The sequence below is a fragment of the Hyla sarda genome, unplaced genomic scaffold (assembly GCF_029499605.1).
Source record: "Hyla sarda isolate aHylSar1 unplaced genomic scaffold, aHylSar1.hap1 scaffold_494, whole genome shotgun sequence".
Classification (NCBI taxonomy): domain Eukaryota; kingdom Metazoa; phylum Chordata; class Amphibia; order Anura; family Hylidae; genus Hyla; species Hyla sarda.
Genome location: NW_026610505.1, coordinates 34,848 through 57,529, shown reverse-complemented (window position 1 = coordinate 57,529; position 22,682 = coordinate 34,848). Strand labels below are relative to the sequence as shown.

The 22,682-nt window shown below is 46.5% G+C and overlaps 1 protein-coding gene across 1 annotated transcript in view; it reads right to left on the bottom strand.

Annotated features, from left to right (window-relative positions):
- The window catches only part of LOC130337327 (gastrula zinc finger protein XlCGF57.1-like), a 30,542-nt gene extending 19,527 nt beyond the window's left edge, over nucleotides 1–11,015 (bottom strand). The window contains exon 1 of the mRNA XM_056553945.1: nucleotides 10,971–11,015. The gene's annotated coding sequence lies outside the window, so the exon portion shown is untranslated. The remainder of the gene's footprint in view (nucleotides 1–10,970) is intronic.
- Between the last annotated feature and the right edge of the window lie 11,667 nt (nucleotides 11,016–22,682).

The window sequence follows — 22,682 nt, the reverse complement described above, 5'->3', positions numbered from 1 at the left end:
GCCAGGCAGGTGAATTTGTCCGGCCCTTATCCCGGCTTCGGGCAAGCAGGGCCGGACCTGACAAGTGCGGGGGTGATCTGCAGTCTGTATGGAGCGGCTCCTGACTCCTGCCCGCTCCATACTCTGCAGCCTGTGTCCTCGGAAGCAGAGCAGGGGAGATGAGAAGCCGTGTATTTGTCTTCTCTCCCCTGCTCTGCAGACGTGCGGGGGAGATGAGGGGGCGTGGCTTCTTGCTCTGCAGATGTGCGGGGGGAGATGAAGGGACGTGGCTTCTTGCTCTGCAGACGTGCGGAGGGAGATGAGGGGGCGTGGCTTCTTGCTCTGCAGACGTGCGGGGGAGATGAGGGGACGTGGCTTCTTGCTCTGCAGACGTGCGGGGGGAGATGAAGGGACTTGGCTTCTTGCTCTGCAGACGTGCGGGGGGAGATGAGGGGGCGTGGCTTCTTGCTCTGCAGATGTGCGGGGGGAGATGAAGGGGCGTGGCTTCTTGCTCTGCAGACGTGTGGGGGGAGATGAGGGGACGTGGCTTCTTGCTCTGCAGACGTGCGGGGGGAGATGAAGGGACTTGGCTTCTTGCTCTGCAGACGTGCGGGGGGAGATGAGGGGGCGTGGCTTCTTGCTCTGCAGACATGAGGGGGCGTGGCTTCTTACTCTGCAGACGTGCGGGGGGAGATGAGGGGACATGGCTTCTTGCTCTGCAGACGTGCGGGGAGATGAGGGGGCATGGCTTCTTGCTCTGCAGACGTGCGGGGGGAGATGAGGAGGCGTGGCTTCTTGCTCTGCAGACGTGCGGGGGGAGATGAGGGGGCGTGGCTTCTTGCTCTGCAGACGTGCGGGGGGAGATGAGGGGACGTGGCTTCTTGCTCTGCAGACGTGCGGGGGAGATGAGGGGACGTGGCTTCTTGCTCTGCAGACGTGCGGGGGAGATGAGGGGACGTGGCTTCTTGCTCTGCAGACGTGCGGGGGGAGATGAAGGGACGTGGCTTCTTGCTCTGCAGACGTGTGGGGGCATGGCTTCTTGCTCCCCATGCAGACCTGCGTCCTCTGCCTTCACTCCCCCCAGCTGTAGCTTCGGAGAGCTAAGGGGAGGAGTCACGTCTGCGCGGGGAGATGCATGTGGCGCTCACAGGGGAGTATGGAGCAGGCTCGGGATTCCTGCCCGCTCCGTACTCTGCAGCCCCCGGCTGTTCTCAGTAGCCGGGGGCTGCCGCTAATAGCCAGCATGCGGCGATCACCGCGGCTGGCTATTAACCCTTTATATCGCTGCTGTCAAAGCTGACAGCGGCATCTAAAGGGACATGTGAATGCTCCCTGGTGGGCTAGTGGGGTGGATCGACCACTGTTCCCTGCTGTCCCGCTCTGTCATTGATAGATCCTGACTGGACCAGACTATCAATGGATCACAGAGCACACAGATCAATGGAGTTCAATAGAATCTATTCATCTGTCTGAGGAATCTAATGATTCCTCCTATAAGTCTAATAAAGTGTAAAAAAAAAAAAAAAAAAAAAAGTTTTAATAAAAGTTTGAAAGACATTAACCCAGTGGTCTTCAAACTGTGCCCCTCCAGATGTTACAAAACTACAATTCCCAGCATGCCAGGACAGCCGTTGGCTGTCCGGGCATGCTGGGAGTTGTAGTTTTGCAACATCTGGAGGGCCACAGTTTGAAGACCGCTGCATGAACCCCTTCCATGTTAAAAGTTCAAATCACCCCCTTTTCCTATATAAAAACATGCAAACATAATTAAAATAAACATATTTGGTATCGCTTTGTGCGTAATTGTACAACCTATTAAAATATAACATTATGTATCCCGTACGGTAAATGTAATAAAAATACCAAACCACAGATTTGCAATTTTTATAATATCCCAGAAAAAAAAAAAGTTAAAAAGCGATTAAAAAGTCAGATCAATACCAAAATGGTACCGATACAAAAAACAGATTATGGCGCAAAAAATGAGCCCTCATACAGCCTGGTATGCGGGGAAAAAAAATAAAGCTACAGGGGTTAAAAAATGGCAATTAAAAAAATTAGAAAAAGTTCAGAATTAGTAAAACATGACGTAAACTATACAAATCTGTTATCGCTGTAATCAGGCCCCTAAAGTATAAAACTAACATGTTATCTGACCACAAGGTAAATGGCGCAGAAAAGAAAAACACCAAATCTGCTAAATTATCTTTTACTATTTCAATTTCACTTCCCTTAATATATATATATATATATATATATATATTTTTTTTTTTTTTTTTGGTTCAGAGAATGTTATTGAAAAATTAAAAGGTATCATTATAGAAGGTATTTATGGCTATTATAGGGCGAGGAGGAAAAAATTAGAGCGTAAAAGCGAAAATTGGCCGAACAAGTGGATCGTCTTGAGGGACAAGTAGATTTTGCTGGACAAGTAGTTTTTTTTTATAAAATTCCCACACCCCTGTACCAAGCATGATTATTCTAGTTTACATATTTTGGAGGGTTATTTAAACTTTTAGTATGGAAAGGGTTAAATCACAGTTAACTTTATTTTTATTTTTTGCTCTGTGCAATAGCATAGCATTGATCAGTGTTATCAGCACTCTGCTGCTCCAGCCTGGATCGCAGGCATGGAGCAGCAGATCTCCAATCGGACGGTGAGGAGGTCCACCGCGATTTCACCGCTTAGCTGCCAGGAACAGTTTTACATCACCGCGATCGGTGATGTCTGGCATTAGACACAGGTCCTGGTGGCAGACAGCCCCTGGGACCACTCGGCTATGACACAGGGTCAGCCCGTGAGCCCACGTCATAGCAGGGGAGCGGGCGCAGAGCCTTAAGAGATTAAGGAAGCAGGGCATACATGTACGCCCTGGTCCCATTACCAGCATTTAAAACACGCTCGCGGGCTGAGCGTGTGTCAAACTCTGAGCGCTCCGACTGCTATCAGCAGTCAGGACCCAGGGTTAGTGCCAGGCATCGCCAATGCCTGGCATTAACCCTTTAGATGCCGCAATCAAAGTTGATTGCAGCATCTAAAATCAAAGTGAAAGCATCCTGGCAGCTCATATGTGGTATTGCCGCATGCGTAAATGTCTGAATTATTAAAATATAAGGTTAGCTATACTGCATGATCGATGGCGTACACGTAAAAAAAAAAAAACAAAGTCCAAAATTGTGCATTTTTGGTCACTTCATATACCATAAAAAATAAAAAGCAATCAAAAAGTCATAACAAAAAAGGTACCAATAAGAACTACAAATCACAGCGCAATAAATGAGCCCTCATACATCCCCGTATACAGAAAAATAAAAAAAAGTTATAATGGTCAGAAGAGGACAATTTTAAATGTTTTAATTTTGGTGCACGTAGTTATAATTTTTTTTTTTAGTAAAAAAAAAAAAAAAAAACTACATAAACCGTGTATCCTTGTAAACGTATGGACCTAAGGATTTAAGATAAGGGGTCATTTTTACCGAAAAGTGCACTGTGTAGAATGAAAAGCCCTAAGGAGGTTGCAAAATGGCATTTTTTTTTATTTCACCCCACAAATAGTTTTGCTGCAGATTGTTAAATGATTTGTAAATTACTTTTATTTAAAAATCTTAACCCTTCAAGTACTTTTCAGCTGCTGTATGCTCCACAGGAAGTTCTTTTCTTTTTGAATTTATTTTCTGTCTGACCACAGTGCTCTCTGCTGACATCTGTCTCAGGAACTGTCAAGAACATGAGCAAATCCTCATAGAAAACCTATCCTGCTCTGGACAGTTCCTGACAAGGACAGAGATGTCAGCAGAGAGTACTGTGGTCAGACAGAAAAGAAATGTAAAGAGAAAATAACTTCCTGAGAAGCATACAGCAGCTGATAAGTGCTGGAAGGATTAAGATTTTTATATAGAAGTAATTTACATAACTGTTTAACTTTCTGGCACCAGTTGATTTATAACAAAAAAAAAAAAAAATAAATAAAAGGTTTCCCTGAAGTACCCGTTTAAAAGGTTAATTAAATGTCCAAACTATTACAGAGTCCAAAAAACAGAGCGTCATACAGCAGTGTACACAGAAAAATATGTGTCAGGATATATAACATACTGATAGAAATGATATCATTATAATTATTGAACTAGTGAAATAAAACATTTATAAACTGTTATCCAGTAATCATATGGACCTGTCGAGGCGACGGTACCGACCTATAATCGTACGGACCTATAGAGATAATCATATGGCCCTTTAGCCGTCCAGACCTACAGAGGCAATCGCACGGACCTATAGAGATGCAGTGATACAGTGACCCCCCGACTTATGATGGCCCCGACATATGATCATTTCAACATATGATGGCCTCTCAGAGCCCATCGTATGTTGAAGGCAGTATGGACATATGATGCTGCTGCGTGTCGAGGCCATCGTACAAACAGCTATCTGACAGCGCTGACAACTTCACCAACTGACAGATAGTTGTATAATGTCCCCGTGTGCCCCGTTCTGCCTCCTGTTACTCACACGCTGTCCTGCTAACTCATACACTGGCTTCCACTGTGAGCTCCGTGTAAGCCCCCCCCCCCCCAGTGCAGCCATAGCCAATAGCCTGCATCTTGCTGCAGGCATCCAATGAGCTGCTGGCTGCCCTCCCCTTCCTTTCCTATAGAGCTGTAGTCGGCAGGATGGTAATGGAGGACATTCTGTCCCCCCTGAAGGTATATAAAGAACTGTACAGTACTGTATACAATGTCACACATCACATACAATACATATACACACTATACACCCCATACATCAATGTTTCCCTATCAGTGTGCCTCCAGCTGTTGCAAAACTATAACTCCCAGCATGCCCAGACAGTCAATGGCTGTACATGCATGCTGGTAGTTGTAGTTGTGCAACAGCTGGAGGCACCCTGGTTTGTTAAACACTCCCCATACACTCCACATACAATGGTCATCCCAGAACCAATTAGCAGTTTCCCATAGAGATATGGATTCAACATACAATGGTTCCAAGGCCCCAGAACCAATTACCATTTTTACATAGACATATGTACTCGACATATGATGATTTCAACATATGATGGTTCTCCTGGAACCAATTAATATCATATGTTGAGGGACCACTGTAATCGTCCCGACCCATAGAGGCCACCGTCCCGACCCATAGAGGCCACCGTCCCGACCCATAGAGGCCACCGTCCCGACCCATAGAGGCCACCGTACCGACCCATAGAGGCAACCGTACCGACCCATAGAGGCAACCGTACCGACCCCGTACGGACCTATAGAGGCAACCGTACCGACCTATAGAGGCAACCGTACCGACCTATAGAGGCAACCGTACCGACCTATAGAGGCAACCGTACCGACCTATAGAGGCAACCGTACCGACCCATAGAGGCAACCGTACCGACCCATAGAGGCAACCGTACCGACCCATAGAGGCAACCGTACCGACCCATAGAGGCAACCGTACCGACCCATAGAGGCAACCGTACCGACCCATAGAGGCAACCGTACCGACCCATAGAGGCAACCGTACCGACCCACAGAGGCAACCGTACCGACCCACAGAGGCAACCGTACCGACCCACAGAGGCAACCGTACCGACCCACAGAGGCAACCGTACCGACCCACAGAGGCAACCGTACCGACCCACAGAGGCAACCGTACCGACCCACAGAGGCAACCGTACCGACCCACAGAGGCAACCGTACCGACCCACAGAGGCAACCGTACCGACCCACAGAGGCAACCGTACCGACCCACAGAGGCAACCGTACCGACCCACAGAGGCAACCGTACCGACCCACAGAGGCAACCGTACCGACCCACAGAGGCAACCGTACCGACCCACAGAGGCAACCGTACCGACCCACAGAGGCAACCGTACCGACCCACAGAGGCAACCGTACCGACCCACAGAGGCAACCGTACCGACCCACAGAGGCAACCGTACCGACCCACAGAGGCAACCGTACCGACCCACAGAGGCAACCGTACCGACCCACAGAGGCAACCGTACGGACCCACAGAGACAACCGTACGGACCCACAGAGACAATCGTACGGACCCACAGAGACAATCGTACGGACCCACAGAGACAATCGTACGGACCCACAGAGACAATCGTACGGACCCACAGAGACAATCGTACGGACCCACAGAGACAATCGTACGGACCTACAGAGACAATCGTACGGACCTACAGAGACAATCGTACGGACCTACAGAGACAATCGTACGGACCTACAGAGACAATCGTACGGACCTATAGAGGCAATCGTACGGACCTACAGAGGCAATCGTACGGACCTACAGAGACAATCGTACGGACCTACAGAGACAATCGTACGGACCTACAGAGACAATCGTACGGACCTATAGAGACAATCGTACGGACCTATAGAGGCAATCGTACGGACCTATAGAGACAATCGTACGGACCTACAGAGACAATCGTACGGACCAATAGAGACAATCGTACGGACCTATAGAGGCAATCGTACGGACCTATAGAGATAATCGTACGGACCTATAGAGGCAATCGTACGGACCTATAGAGACAATCGTACGGACCTATAGAGACAATCGTACGGACCTACAGAGACAATCGTACGGACCTATAGAGATAATGCGCCATTTATCATCGGAGGTTATTTTAGCTCGGTTTGTCGCAGGTATACAGATCTCTACATATATATTTACTTATTTATTAGGGATCGACCGATATCGTTTTTTTTAGGGCCGATACTGATAATCTGTGGAGGTTAGGGCCGATAAGTTATACTGATATTCCGGGATAAGTTATCGGCTATTTATCCCCCCGCGACACCGCTGCAGATCACTGATTTAAAACGGGCGCTTTACATCAATGAACTGCAGCGGCTTTTGCGGTGCCAGATACCGCCGCCCCCACCCGCTTCTCTCCCCCTGCCTGTCCGGGGGTCCTGAATCCTATCTCTATATATCCCCAGACATATACAGACATATATATTATACATACACACGTGTCTACAGACATATATATTATACATACACACGTGTCTACAGACATATATATTATATACACACGTGTCTACAGACATATATATTATACATACACACGTGTCTACAGACATATATATTATACATACACACGTGTCTACAGACATATATATTATACATACACACGTGTCTACAGACATATATATTATACATACACACGTGTCTACAGACATATATATTATACATACACACGTGTCTACAGACATATATATTATACATACACACGTGTCTACAGACATATATATTATACATACACACGTGTCTACAGACATATATATTATACATACACACGTGTCTACAGACATATATATTATACATACACACGTGTCTACAGACATATATATTATACATACACACGTGTCTACAGACATATATATTATACATACACACGTGTCTACAGACATATATATTATACATACACACGTGTCTACAGACATATATATTATACATACACACGTGTCTACAGACATATATATTATACATACACACGTGTCTACAGACATATATATTATACATACACACGTGTCTACAGACATATATATTATACATACACACGTGTCTACAGACACATATATTATACATACACACGTGTCTACAGACACATATATTATACATACACACGTGTCTACAGACACATATATTATACATACACACGTGTCTACAGACACATATATTATACATACACACGTGTCTACAGACACATATATTATACATACACACGTGTCTACAGACACATATATTATACATACACACGTGTCTACAGACACATATATTATACATACACACGTGTCTACAGACACATATATTATACATACACACGTGTCTACAGACACATATATTATACATACACACGTGTCTACAGACACATATATTATACATACACACGTGTCTACAGACACATATATTATACATACACACGTGTCTACAGACACATATATTATACATACACACGTGTCTACAGACACATATATTATACATACACACGTGTCTACAGACACATATATTATACATACACACGTGTCTACAGACACATATATTATACATACACACGTGTCTACAGACACATATATTATACATACACGTGTCTACAGACACATATATTATACATACACGTGTCTACAGACACATATATTATACATACACGTGTCTACAGACACATATATTATACATACACGTGTCTACTGACACATATATTATACATACACGTGTCTACAGACACATATACATACACGTGTCTACAGACACATATATTATACATACACGTGTCTACAGACACATATTATACATACACGTGTCTACAGACACATATATTATACATACACGTGTCTACAGACACATATATTATACATACACGTGTCTACAGACACATATTATACATACACGTGTCTACAGACACATATATTATACATACACGTGTCTACAGACACATATATTATACATACACGTGTCTACAGACATATATATTATACATACACGTGTCTACAGACATATATATTATACATACACGTGTCTACAGACATATATATTATACATACACGTGTCTACAGACATATATATTATATATACACGTGTCTACAGACATATATATTATATACACACGTGTCTACAGACATATATATTATATACACACGTGTCTACAGACATATATATTATATACACACGTGTCTACAGACATATATATTATATACACACGTGTCTACAGACATATATTATATATACACACGTGTCTACAGACATATATTATATATACACACGTGTCTACAGACATATATTATATATACACACGTGTCTACAGACATATATTATATATACACACGTGTCTACAGACATATATTATATATACACGTGTCTACAGACATATATTATATATACACGTGTCTACAGACATATATTATACATACACGTGTCTACAGACATATATATTATACATACACGTGTCTACAGACATATATATTATACATACACGTGTCTACAGACATATATATTATACATACACGTGTCTACAGACATATATTATATATACCCCCAGACATATACACGTGTATACAGACATATATTATATATCCCCAGACATATACACGTGTATACAGACATATATTATATATCCCCAGACGTATACACGTGTATACAGATATATATTATATATCCCCAGACATATACACGTGTATATAGATATATATTATATATCCCCAGACATATACACGTGTATACAGACATATATTATATATCCCCAGACATATACACGTGTATACAGACATATATTATATATCCCCAGACATATACACGTGTATACAGACATATATTATATATCCCCAGACATATACACGTGTATACAGACATATATTATATATCCCCAGACATATACACGTGTATACAGATATATATTATATATCCCCAGACATATACACGTGTATACAGACATATATTATATATCCCCAGACATATACACGTGTATACAGATATATATTATATATCCCCAGACATATACAAGTGTATACAGACATATTATATATCCCCAGACATATACACGTGTATACAGATATATATTATATATCCCCAGACATATACACGTGTCTACAGACATATATTATATACCCCCAGACATATACACGTGTATACAGACATATATTATATATATCCCCAGACATATACACGTGTATACAGACATATATTATATATATCCCCAGACATATACACGTGTATACAGACATATTATATATATCCCCAGACATATACACGTGTATACAGACATATATTATATATCCCCAGACGTATACACGTGTATACAGACATATATTATATATATCCCCAGACATATACACGTGTATACAGACATATATTATATATATCCCCAGACATATACACGTGTATACAGACATATATTATATACCCCCAGACATATACACGTGTATACAGACATATATTATATATCCCCAGACATATACACGTGTATACAGACATATATTATATATCCCCAGACATATACACGTGTATACAGACATATATTATATATATCCCCAGACATATACACGTGTATACAGACATATTATATATATCCCCAGACATATACACGTGTATACAGACATATATTATATATATCCCCAGACATATACACGTGTATACAGATATATATTATATATCCCCAGACGTATACACGTGTATACAGACATATATTATATATCCCCAGACGTATACACGTGTATACAGACATATATTATATACCCCCAGACATATACACGTGTATACAGATATATATTATATATCCCCAGACATATACACGTGTATACAGACATATATTATATACCCCCAGACATATACACGTGTATACAGACATATATTATATATCCCCAGACATATACACGTGTATACAGACATATATTATATATATCCCCAGACGTATACACGTGTATACAGACATATATTATATATATCCCCAGACATATACACGTGTATACAGACATATATTATATATCCCCAGACGTATACACGTGTATACAGACATATTATATATCCCCAGACATATACACGTGTATACAGACATATATTATATACCCCCAGACATATACACGTGTATACAGATATATATTATATATCCCCAGACATATACACGTGTATACAGACATATATTATATACCCCCAGACATATACACGTGTATACAGACATATATTATATACCCCCAGACATATACACGTGTATACAGACATATATTATATATCCCCAGACATATACACGTGTATACAGACATATATTATATACCCCCAGACATATACACGTGTATACAGATATATATTATATATCCCCAGACATATACACGTGTATACAGACATATATTATATATCCCCAGACATATACACGTGTATATAGATAAATCCTCCATAACACGCAGATATATGTAGATATAGAGGAGGCGGCGGTGGAGATCATAGAGTAGACTCCGACCACAGCACTGACCGGACTGACCGCCGCCTCCCCCGGAAGTATCCGCTCCGCTCCCTGCGTCACTTCCGTTCAGCATTGATCACCTGCTTTCTCGCCGCCGTCTGATTGGTCACTTCAGCTAAGGCTACAGGCGGCGCCTAAATGCAAGTTCTGGTCAGAATGAGCGATTCCGAGCGGCGGGGGCGGGGCTCCAGATCAGCTGACCCACGGGCGCGCCCCCTCAGTGTATAGGATGCAGAGCGCCCCCACTGGGTAGTGTCAGGAATATAGGGAAGTGAGGGCCCCGTGTCCTCCCTCAGTATAGACGGTGCAGACTATACATGGCTCTAAGACTACAGAATCACCCGCATCGACCCGACTACTGGGCCAGGGGGAGGGGCTGGGGGCACTGCCCTCAACAGTGCTGTATTAGGGGCCCCTAGTCATAGTGCGGAGCCTGGGTTAGGGGATGGATCGGGGCACTATACGTGACAGGAAAAGGTATCGGTGCACTATACGTGACAGGAAGAGGGATCAGTGCACTATACGTGACAGGAAGAGGGATCAGTGCACTATACGTGACAGGAAGAGGGATCAGTGCACTATACGTGACAGGAAGAGGGATCAGTGCACTATACGTGACAGGAAGAGGGATCAGTGCACTATACGTGACAGGAAGAGGGATCAGTGCACTATACGTGACAGGAAGAGGGATCAGTGCACTATACGTGACAGGAAGAGGTATCTGTGCACTATACGTGACAGGAAGAGGGATCGGTGCACTATATGTGACAGGAAGAGGGACCAATGCACTATACGTGACAGGAAGAGGTATCTGTGCACTATACATGACAGGAAGAGGGATCGGTGCACTATACATGACAGGAAGAGGGATCGGTGCACTATACATGACAGGAAGAGGGATCGGTGCACTATACATGACAGGAAGAGGGATCGGTGCACTATACATGACAGGAAGAGGGATCGGTGCACTATACATGACAGGAAGAGGGATTGGTGCACTATACGTGACAGGAAGAGGGATCGGTGCACTATACGTGACAGGAAGAGGAATCGGTGCACTATACATGACAGGAAGAGGGATCGGTGCACTATACGTGACAGGAAGAGGGATCAGTGCACTATATGTGACAGGAAGAGGGACCAATGCACTATACGTGACAGGAAGAGGTATCTGTGCACTATACATGACAGGAAGAGGGATCGGTGCACTATACATGACAGGAAGAGGGATCGGTGCACTATACATGACAGGAAGAGGGATCGGTGCACTATACATGACAGGAAGAGGGATCGGTGCACTATACATGACAGGAAGAGGGATCGGTGCACTATACATGACAGGAAGAGGGATTGGTGCACTATACGTGACAGGAAGAGGGATCGGTGCACTATACGTGACAGGAAGAGGGATCGGTGCACTATACATGACAGGAAGAGGGATCGGTGCACTATACGTGACAGGAAGAGGGATCTGTGCACTATACATGACAGGAAGAGGTATCTGTGCACTATACGTGACAGGAAAAGGTATCGGTGCACTATACGTGACAGGAAGAGGGATCAGTGCACTATACATGACAGGAAGAGGGATCGGTGCACTATACATGACAGGAAGAGGGATCGGTGCACTATACATGACAGGAAGAGGGATCGGTGCACTATACATGACAGGAAGAGGGATCGGTGCACTATACATGACAGGAAGAGGGATCGGTGCACTATACGTGACAGGAAGAGGTATCGGTGCACTATACATGACAGGAAGAGGGATCGGTGCACTATACATGACAGGAAGAGGGATCGGTGCACTATACATGATAGGAAGAGGGATCGGTGCACTATACGTTACAGGAAGAGGGATCGGTGCACTATACATGACAGGAAGAGGGATCGGTGCACTATACATGACAGGAAGAGGTATCGGTGCACTATACATGACAGGAAGAGGGATCGGTGCACTATACATGACAGGAAGAGGGATCAGTGCACTATACATGACAGGAAGAGGGATCAGTGCACTATACATGACAGGAAGAGGGATCAGTGCACTATACATGACAGGAAGAGGGATCGGTGCACTATACATGACAGGAATCAGGAGGAGGGATCGGTGCACTAGACATGACAGGAATCAGGAGGAGGGATCGGTGCACTAGACATGACAGGAATCAGGAGGAGGGATCAGTGCACTATACATGACAGGAATCAGGAGGAGGGATTGGTGCACTATACATAACAAAAATCAGGAGGAGGGATCGGTGCACTATACATGACAGAAAAGAGAAGGTGGGATCGGTGCACTATACATGACAAGAATCAGGAGGAGGGATCGGTGCACTATACGTGACAGGAATCAGGAGGAGGCATCGGTGCACTATACATAACAGAAAAGAGAAGGTGGGATCGGTGCACTATATGTGACAAGAATCAGGAGGAGGGATCGGTGCACTATACATGGCAGGAATCAGGAGGAGGTATCAGCGCACTATACATGGCATGAATCCGGAGGAGGGATCGGTGCACTATACATGACAGAAAAGAGAAGGTGGGATCGGTGCACTATACATGACAAGAATCAGGAGGAGGGATCGGTGCACTATACATGGCAGGAATCAGGAGGAGGGATCACTGCACTATACATGACAAGAATCAGGAGGAGGGATCGGTACACTATACATGGCAGGAATCAGGAGGAGGGATCAGTGCACTATACATGACAGGAATCAGGAGGAGGGATCAGTGCACTATACATAACAGAAAAGAGAAGGTGGGATCGGTGCACTATACATGACAGGAATCAGGAGGAGGGATCAGTGCACTATACATAACAGAAAAGAGAAGGTGGGATCAGTGCACTATATGTGACAGGAATCAGGAGGAGGGATCGGTGCACTATACATGGAAGGAATTAGGAGGAGGGATCGGTGCACTATAAATGGAAGGAATTAGGAGGAGGGATAGGTGCACTATACGTGACAAGGATCGGGAAGAGGGATCAGTGCACTATACATGACAGGAATCAGGAGGAGGGATCGGTGCACTATACATGACAAAAAAGAGGATGCGGGATCGGTGCACTATACATGACAAATCAGGAGGAGGGATTGGTGCACTATACATGGCAGAAAAGAGGATGTGGGATCCGTGCACTATACGTGACAGGAATCAGGAGGAGGGATCGGTGCACTATACATGGCAGAAAAGAGGATGTGGGATCCGTGCACTATACATGACAGGAATCAGGAGGAGGGATCTGTGCACTATACATGACAAGAATCAGGAGGAGGGATCAGTGCACTATACATGACAGGAATCCGGAGGAGGGATTGGTGCACTATACATGACAAGAATCAGGAGGAGGGATCGGTGCACTATACGTGACAGGAATCAGGAGGAGGGATCGGTGCACTATACGTGACAGTAATCAGAAGGTGGGATCGGTGCACTATACGTGACGGAAGTCGGGTGGTGGATGAGTGCACTATACGTGACAGGAATCAGAAGGAGGGATCGGTGCACTATACATGACAGGAATCAGGAGGAGGGATCAGTGCATATACATGACAGGAATCAGGAGGAGGGATCAGTGCACTATACATGACAGGAATCAGGAGGAGGGTTCGGTGCACTATATGTGACGGGAGTCGGGTGGTGGGATGAGTGCACTATACGTGACAGGAATCAGGAGGAGGGATCGGTGCACTATACGTGACAGGAATCAGGAGGAGGGATCAGTGCACTATACGTGGCAGGAATCAGGAGGAGGGATCGGTGCACTATACATGGAAGGAATTAGGAGGAGGGATAGGTGCACTATACATGGAAGGAATTATGAGGAGGGATCGGTGCACTATACGTGACAGGGATCAGGAGGAGGGATCGGTGCACTATACAAGACAGGAATCAGGAGGAGGGATCGGTGCACTATACATGGAAGGAATTAGGAGGAGGGATCGGTGCACTATACATGGAAGGAATTAGGAGGAGGGATAGGTGCACTATACGTGACAAGGTTCGGGAAGAGGGATCAGTGCACTATACATGACAGGAATCAGGAGGAGGGATCGGTGCACTATACATGACAGGAATCAGGAGGAGGGATCGGTGCACTATACATGACAGTGACAGGAATCAGGAGGAGGGTTCGGTGCACTATACGTGACGGGAGTCGGGTGGTGGGATGAGTGCACTATATGTGACAGGAATCAGGAGGAGGGATCGGTGCACTATACGTGACAGGAATCAGGAGGAGGGATCGGTGCACTATACATGGCAGAAAAGAGGATGTGGGATCGGTGCACTATACATGAGAAGAATCAGGAGGAGGGATCGGTGCACTATACATGGCAGGAATCCGGAGGAGGGATTGGTGCACTATACATGACAAGAATCAGGAGGAGGGATCGGTGCACTATACGTGACAGCAATCAGGAGGAGGGATCGGTGCACTATACGTGACAGGAATCAGGAGGTGGGATCGGTGTACTATACGTGACGGAAGCCGGGTGGTGGATGAGTGCACTATACGTGACAGGAATCAGGAGGAGGGATCGTGCACTATACATGACAGGAATCAGGAGGAGGGATCAGTGCATATACATGACAGGAATCAGGAGGAGGGATCAGTGCACTATACATGACAGGAATCAGGAGGAGGGTTCAGTGCACTATACGTGACGGGAGTCGGGTGGTGGGATGAGTGCACTATATGTGACAGGAATCAGGAGGAGGGATCGGTGCACTATACGTGACAGGAATCAGGAGGAGGGATCAGTGCACTATACGTGGCAGGAATCAGGAGGAGGGATCAGTGCACTATACGTGACAGGAATCAGGAGGAGGGATCAGTGCACTATACGTGGCAGGAATCAGGAGGAGGGATCGGTGCACTATACATGACAGAAAAGAGGAGATAAGATCGGTGCACTATACATGACAGGAATCAGGAGGAGGGGTCAGTGCAGTATACATGACAGGAATCGGGATCGGAGCACTATACGTGGCAGGAATCAGGAGGAGGGATCGGTGCACTATACGTGGCAGGAATCAGGAGGAGGGATTGGTGCACTATACGTGGCAGGAATCAGGAGGAGGGATTGGTGCACTATACGTGGCAGGAATTGGCAGGAGGGATCGGTGTGTAAGCTCTTGTGCCCTCTCTCCTCTTGTTTGAGTTTTCTGTTTATCTACCCTCAGAATTCTAATAAGGCCTCTGCAAAATAAAAGAAGCGATTAGATTGGTTGCTATGGGCAACAGGTTTTGATAAATCTCCCCTAATATTCTTATGAAAATCTGTTCATTGTGAAGACTCCCTGAAAAGAGGGCGCTCCCCTGCAGGCTCAGGTAACAAGGATGACTCTGCGGAGCCATGGGAGACAGGTGAGGGCTCAGAGAACATGGCCGCCTGGGTGAATTGTGTTGATCCTGTCTGGATAATCTCAGGATCAGGAGATCGGTTCTTCTGGATGAAACTCACTGCACAGACCCCCCCCCCCCCCCCTATACATGACAGGAATCAGGAGGAGGGATCGGTGCACTATATGTGACAGGAATCAGGAGGAGGGATCGGTGCACTATACATGGAAGGAATTAGGAGGGGGGATCAGTGCACTATAAATGGAACGAATCGGCAGGAGGGATCGGTGCACTATACGTGACAGGGATCGGGAGGAGGGATCGGTGCACTATACGTGACAGGAATCAGGAGGAGGGATTGGTGCACTATACATGGAAGGAATTAGGAGGAGGGATCGGTGCACTATACATGGAAGGAATTAGAAGGAGGGATAGGTGCACTATACGTGACAAGGATCAGGAAGAGGGATCAGTGCACTATACATGACAGGAATCAGGAGGAGGGATCGGTGCACTATACATGACAAAAAAGAGGATGTGGGATCGGTGCACTATACATGACAAATCAGGAGGAGGGATCGGTGCACAATACGTGACAGGAATCAGGAGGAGGGATCGGTGCACTATACATGACAGAAAAGAGGATGTGGGATCGGTGCACTATACATGACAGGAATCAGGAGGAGGGATCGGTGCACTATACATGACAGAAAAGAGGATGTGGGATCGGTGCACTATACATGACAGGAATCAGGAGGAAGGATCGGTGCACTCTACATGACAGGAATCAGGAGGAGGGATCAGTGCACTATACATGACAGAAAAGAGAAGGTGGGATCGGTGCACTATACATGAAAGGAATCAGGAGGAGGGATCGGTGCACTATACATGACAGGAAGAGGGATCGGTGCACTATACATGACAGGAAGAGGGATCGGTGCACTATACATGACAGGAAGAGGGATCGGTGCACTATACATGACAGGAAGAGGGATTGGTGCACTATACGTGACAGGAAGAGGGATCGGTGCACTATACGTGACAGGAAGAGGGATCGGTGCACTATACATGACAGGAAGAGGGATCGGTGCACTATACGTGACAGGAAGAGGGATCGGTGCATATACATGACAGGAATCAGGAGGAGGGATCAGTGCACTATACATGACAGGAATCAGGAGGAGGGTTCGGTGCACTATATGTGACGGGAGTCGGGTGGTGGGATGAGTGCACTATACGTGACAGGAATCAGGAGGAGGGATCGGTGCACTGTACGTGACAGGAATCAGGAGGAGGGATCAGTGCACTATACGTGGCAGGAATCAGGAGGAGGGATCGGTGCACTATACATGGAAGGAATTAGGAGGAGGGATAGGTGCACTATACATGGAAGGAATTATGAGGAGGGATCGGTGCACTATACGTGACAGGGATCAGGAGGAGGGATCGGTGCACTATACAAGACAGGAATCAGGAGGAGGGATCGGTGCACTATACATGGAAGGAATTAGGAGGAGGGATCGGTGCACTATACATGGAAGGAATTAGGAGGAGGGATAGGTGCACTATACGTGACAAGGTTCGGGAAGAGGGATCAGTGCACTATACATGACAGGAATCAGGAGGAGGGATCGGTGCACTATACATGACAGGAATCAGGAGGAGGGATCGGTGCACTATACATGACAGTGACAGGAATCAGGAGGAGGGTTCGGTGCACTATACGTGACGGGAGTCGGGTGGTGGGATGAGTGCACTATATGTGACAGGAATCAGGAGGAGGGATCGGTGCACTATACGTGACAGGAATCAGGAGGAGGGATCGGTGCACTATACATGGCAGAAAAGAGGATGTGGGATCGGTGCACTATACATGAGAAGAATCAGGAGGAGGGATCGGTGCACTATACATGGCAGGAATCCGGAGGAGGGATTGGTGCACTATACATGACAAGAATCAGGAGGAGGGATCGGTGCACTATACGTGACAGCAATCAGGAGGAGGGATCGGTGCACTATACGTGACAGGAATCAGGAGGTGGGATCGGTGTACTATACGTGACGGAAGCCGGGTGGTGGATGAGTGCACTATACGTGACAGGAATCAGGAGGAGGGATCGTGCACTATACATGACAGGAATCAGGAGGAGGGATCAGTGCATATACATGACAGGAATCAGGAGGAGGGATCAGTGCACTATACATGACAGGAATCAGGAGGAGGGTTCAGTGCACTATACGTGACGGGAGTCGGGTGGTGGGATGAGTGCACTATATGTGACAGGAATCAGGAGGAGGGATCGGTGCACTATACGTGACAGGAATCAGGAGGAGGGATCAGTGCACTATACGTGGCAGGAATCAGGAGGAGGGATCAGTGCACTATACGTGACAGGAATCAGGAGGAGGGATCAGTGCACTATACGTGGCAGGAATCAGGAGGAGGGATCGGTGCACTATACATGACAGAAAAGAGGAGATAAGATCGGTGCACTATACATGACAGGAATCAGGAGGAGGGGTCAGTGCAGTATACATGACAGGAATCGGGATCGGAGCACTATACGTGGCAGGAATCAGGAGGAGGGATCGGTGCACTATACGTGGCAGGAATCAGGAGGAGGGATTGGTGCACTATACGTGGCAGGAATCAGGAGGAGGGATTGGTGCACTATACGTGGCAGGAATTGGCAGGAGGGATCGGTGTGTAAGCTCTTGTGCCCTCTCTCCTCTTGTTTGAGTTTTCTGTTTATCTACCCTCAGAATTCTAATAAGGCCTCTGCAAAATAAAAGAAGCGATTAGATTGGTTGCTATGGGCAACAGGTTTTGATAAATCTCCCCTAATATTCTTATGAAAATCTGTTCATTGTGAAGACTCCCTGAAAAGAGGGCGCTCCCCTGCAGGCTCAGGTAACAAGGATGACTCTGCGGAGCCATGGGAGACAGGTGAGGGCTCAGAGAACATGGCCGCCTGGGTGAATTGTGTTGATCCTGTCTGGATAATCTCAGGATCAGGAGATCGGTTCTTCTGGATGAAACTCACTGCACAGACCCCCCCCCCCCCCCCCCCCCTATACATGACAGGAATCAGGAGGAGGGATCGGTGCACTATATGTGACAGGAATCAGGAGGAGGGATCGGTGCACTATACATGGAAGGAATTAGGAGGGGGGATCAGTGCACTATAAATGGAACGAATCGGCAGGAGGGATCGGTGCACTATACGTGACAGGGATCGGGAGGAGGGATCGGTGCACTATACGTGACAGGAATCAGGAGGAGGGATTGGTGCACTATACATGGAAGGAATTAGGAGGAGGGATCGGTGCACTATACATGGAAGGAATTAGAAGGAGGGATAGGTGCACTATACGTGACAAGGATCAGGAAGAGGGATCAGTGCACTATACATGACAGGAATCAGGAGGAGGGATCGGTGCACTATACATGACAAAAAAGAGGATGTGGGATCGGTGCACTATACATGACAAATCAGGAGGAGGGATCGGTGCACAATACGTGACAGGAATCAGGAGGAGGGATCGGTGCACTATACATGACAGAAAAGAGGATGTGGGATCGGTGCACTATACATGACAGGAATCAGGAGGAGGGATCGGTGCACTATACATGACAGAAAAGAGGATGTGGGATCGGTGCACTATACATGACAGGAATCAGGAGGAAGGATCGGTGCACTCTACATGACAGGAATCAGGAGGAGGGATCAGTGCACTATACATGACAGAAAAGAGAAGGTGGGATCGGTGCACTATACATGAAAGGAATCAGGAGGAGGGATCGGTGCACTATACATGACAGGAAGAGGGATCGGTGCACTATACATGACAGGAAGAGGGATCGGTGCACTATACATGACAGGAAGAGGGATCGGTGCACTATACATGACAGGAAGAGGGATTGGTGCACTATACGTGACAGGAAGAGGGATCGGTGCACTATACGTGACAGGAAGAGGGATCGGTGCACTATACGTGACAGGAAGAGGGATCGGTGCACTATACGTGACAGGAAGAGGGATCGGTGCACTATACGTGACAGGAAGAGGTATCTGTGCACTATACGTGACAGGAAAAGGTATCGGTGCACTATACGTGACAGGAAGAGGGATCGGTGCACTATACATGACAGGAAGAGGGATCGGTGCACTATACATGACAGGAAGAGGGATCGGTGCACTATACATGACAGGAAGAGGGATCGGTGCACTATACATGACAGGAAGAGGGATCGGTGCACTATACATGACAGGAAGAGGGATCGGTGCACTATACGTGACAGGAAGAGGTATCGGTGCACTATACATGACAGGAAGAGGGATCGGTGCACTATACATGACAGGAAGAGGGATCGGTGCACTATACATGACAGGAAGAGGGATCGGTGCACTATACATGACAGGAAGAGGGATTGGTGCACTATACGTGACAGGAAGAGGGATCGGTGCACTATACGTGACAGGAAGAGGGATCGGTGCACTATACATGACAGGAAGAGGGATCGGTGCACTATACGCGACAGGAAGAGGGATCGGTGCACTATACATGACAGGAAGAGGTATCTGTGCACTATACGTGACAGGAAAAGGTATCGGTGCACTATACGTGACAGGAAGAGGGATCAGTGCACTATACATGACAGGAAGAGGGATCGGTGCACTATACATGACAGGAAGAGGGATCGGTGCACTATACATGACAGGAAGAGGGATCGGTGCACTATACATGACAGGAAGAGGGATCGGTGCACTATACATGACAGGAAGAGGGATCGGTGCACTATACGTGACAGGAAGAGGTATCGGTGCACTATACATGACAGGAAGAGGGATCGGTGCACTATACATGACAGGAAGAGGGATCGGTGCACTATACATGATAGGAAGAGGGATCGGTGCACTATACGTGACAGGAAGAGGGATCGGTGCACTATACATGACAGGAAGAGGGATCGGTGCACTATACATGACAGGAAGAGGTATCGGTGCACTATACATGACAGGAAGAGGGATCGGTGCACTATACATCGCAGGAATCCGGAGGAGGGATTGGTGCACTATACATGACAGGAAGAGGGATCGGTGCACTATACATGACAGGAAGAGGGATTGGTGCACTATACGTGACAGTAGGAGTGATCAGTGCACTATACATGACAGGAAGAGGGATCAGTGCACTATACATGACAGGAAGAGGGATCAGTGCACTATACATGACAGGAAGAGGGATCGGTGCACTATACATGACAGGAATCAGGAGGAGGGATCGGTGCACTAGACATGACAGGAATCAGGAGGAGGGATCGGTGCACTAGACATGACAGGAATCAGGAGGAGGGATCAGTGCACTATACATGACAGGAATCAGGAGGAGGGATTGGTGCACTATACATAACAAAAATCAGGAGGAGGGATCGGTGCACTATACATGACAGAAAAGAGAAGGTGGGATCGGTGCACTATACATGACAAGAATCAGGAGGAGGGATCGGTGCACTATACGTGACAGGAATCAGGAGGAGGCATCGGTGCACTATACATAACAGAAAAGAGAAGGTGGGATCGGTGCACTATATGTGACAAGAATCAGGAGGAGGGATCGGTGCACTATACATGGCAGGAATCAGGAGGAGGTATCAGCGCACTATACATGGCATGAATCCGGAGGAGGGATCGGTGCACTATACATGACAGAAAAGAGGATGTGGGATCGGTGCACTATACATGACAAATCAGGAGGAGGGATCGGTGCACAATACGTGACAGGAATCAGGAGGAGGGATCGGTGCACTATACATGACAGAAAAGAGGATGTGGGATCGGTGCACTATACATGACAGGAATCAGGAGGAGGGATCGGTGCACTATACATGACAGAAAAGAGGATGTGGGATCGGTGCACTATACATGACAGGAATCAGGAGGAAGGATCGGTGCACTCTACATGACAGGAATCAGGAGGAGGGATCAGTGCACTATACATGACAGAAAAGAGAAGGTGGGATCGGTGCACTATACATGAAAGGAATCAGGAGGAGGGATCGGTGCACTATACATGACAGGAAGAGGGATCGGTGCACTATACATGACAGGAAGAGGGATCGGTGCACTATACATGACAGGAAGAGGGATCGGTGCACTATACATGACAGGAAGAGGGATTGGTGCACTATACGTGACAGGAAGAGGGATCGGTGCACTATACGTGACAGGAAGAGGGATCGGTGCACTATACGTGACAGGAAGAGGGATCGGTGCACTATACGTGACAGGAAGAGGGATCGGTGCACTATACGTGACAGGAAGAGGTATCTGTGCACTATACGTGACAGGAAAAGGTATCGG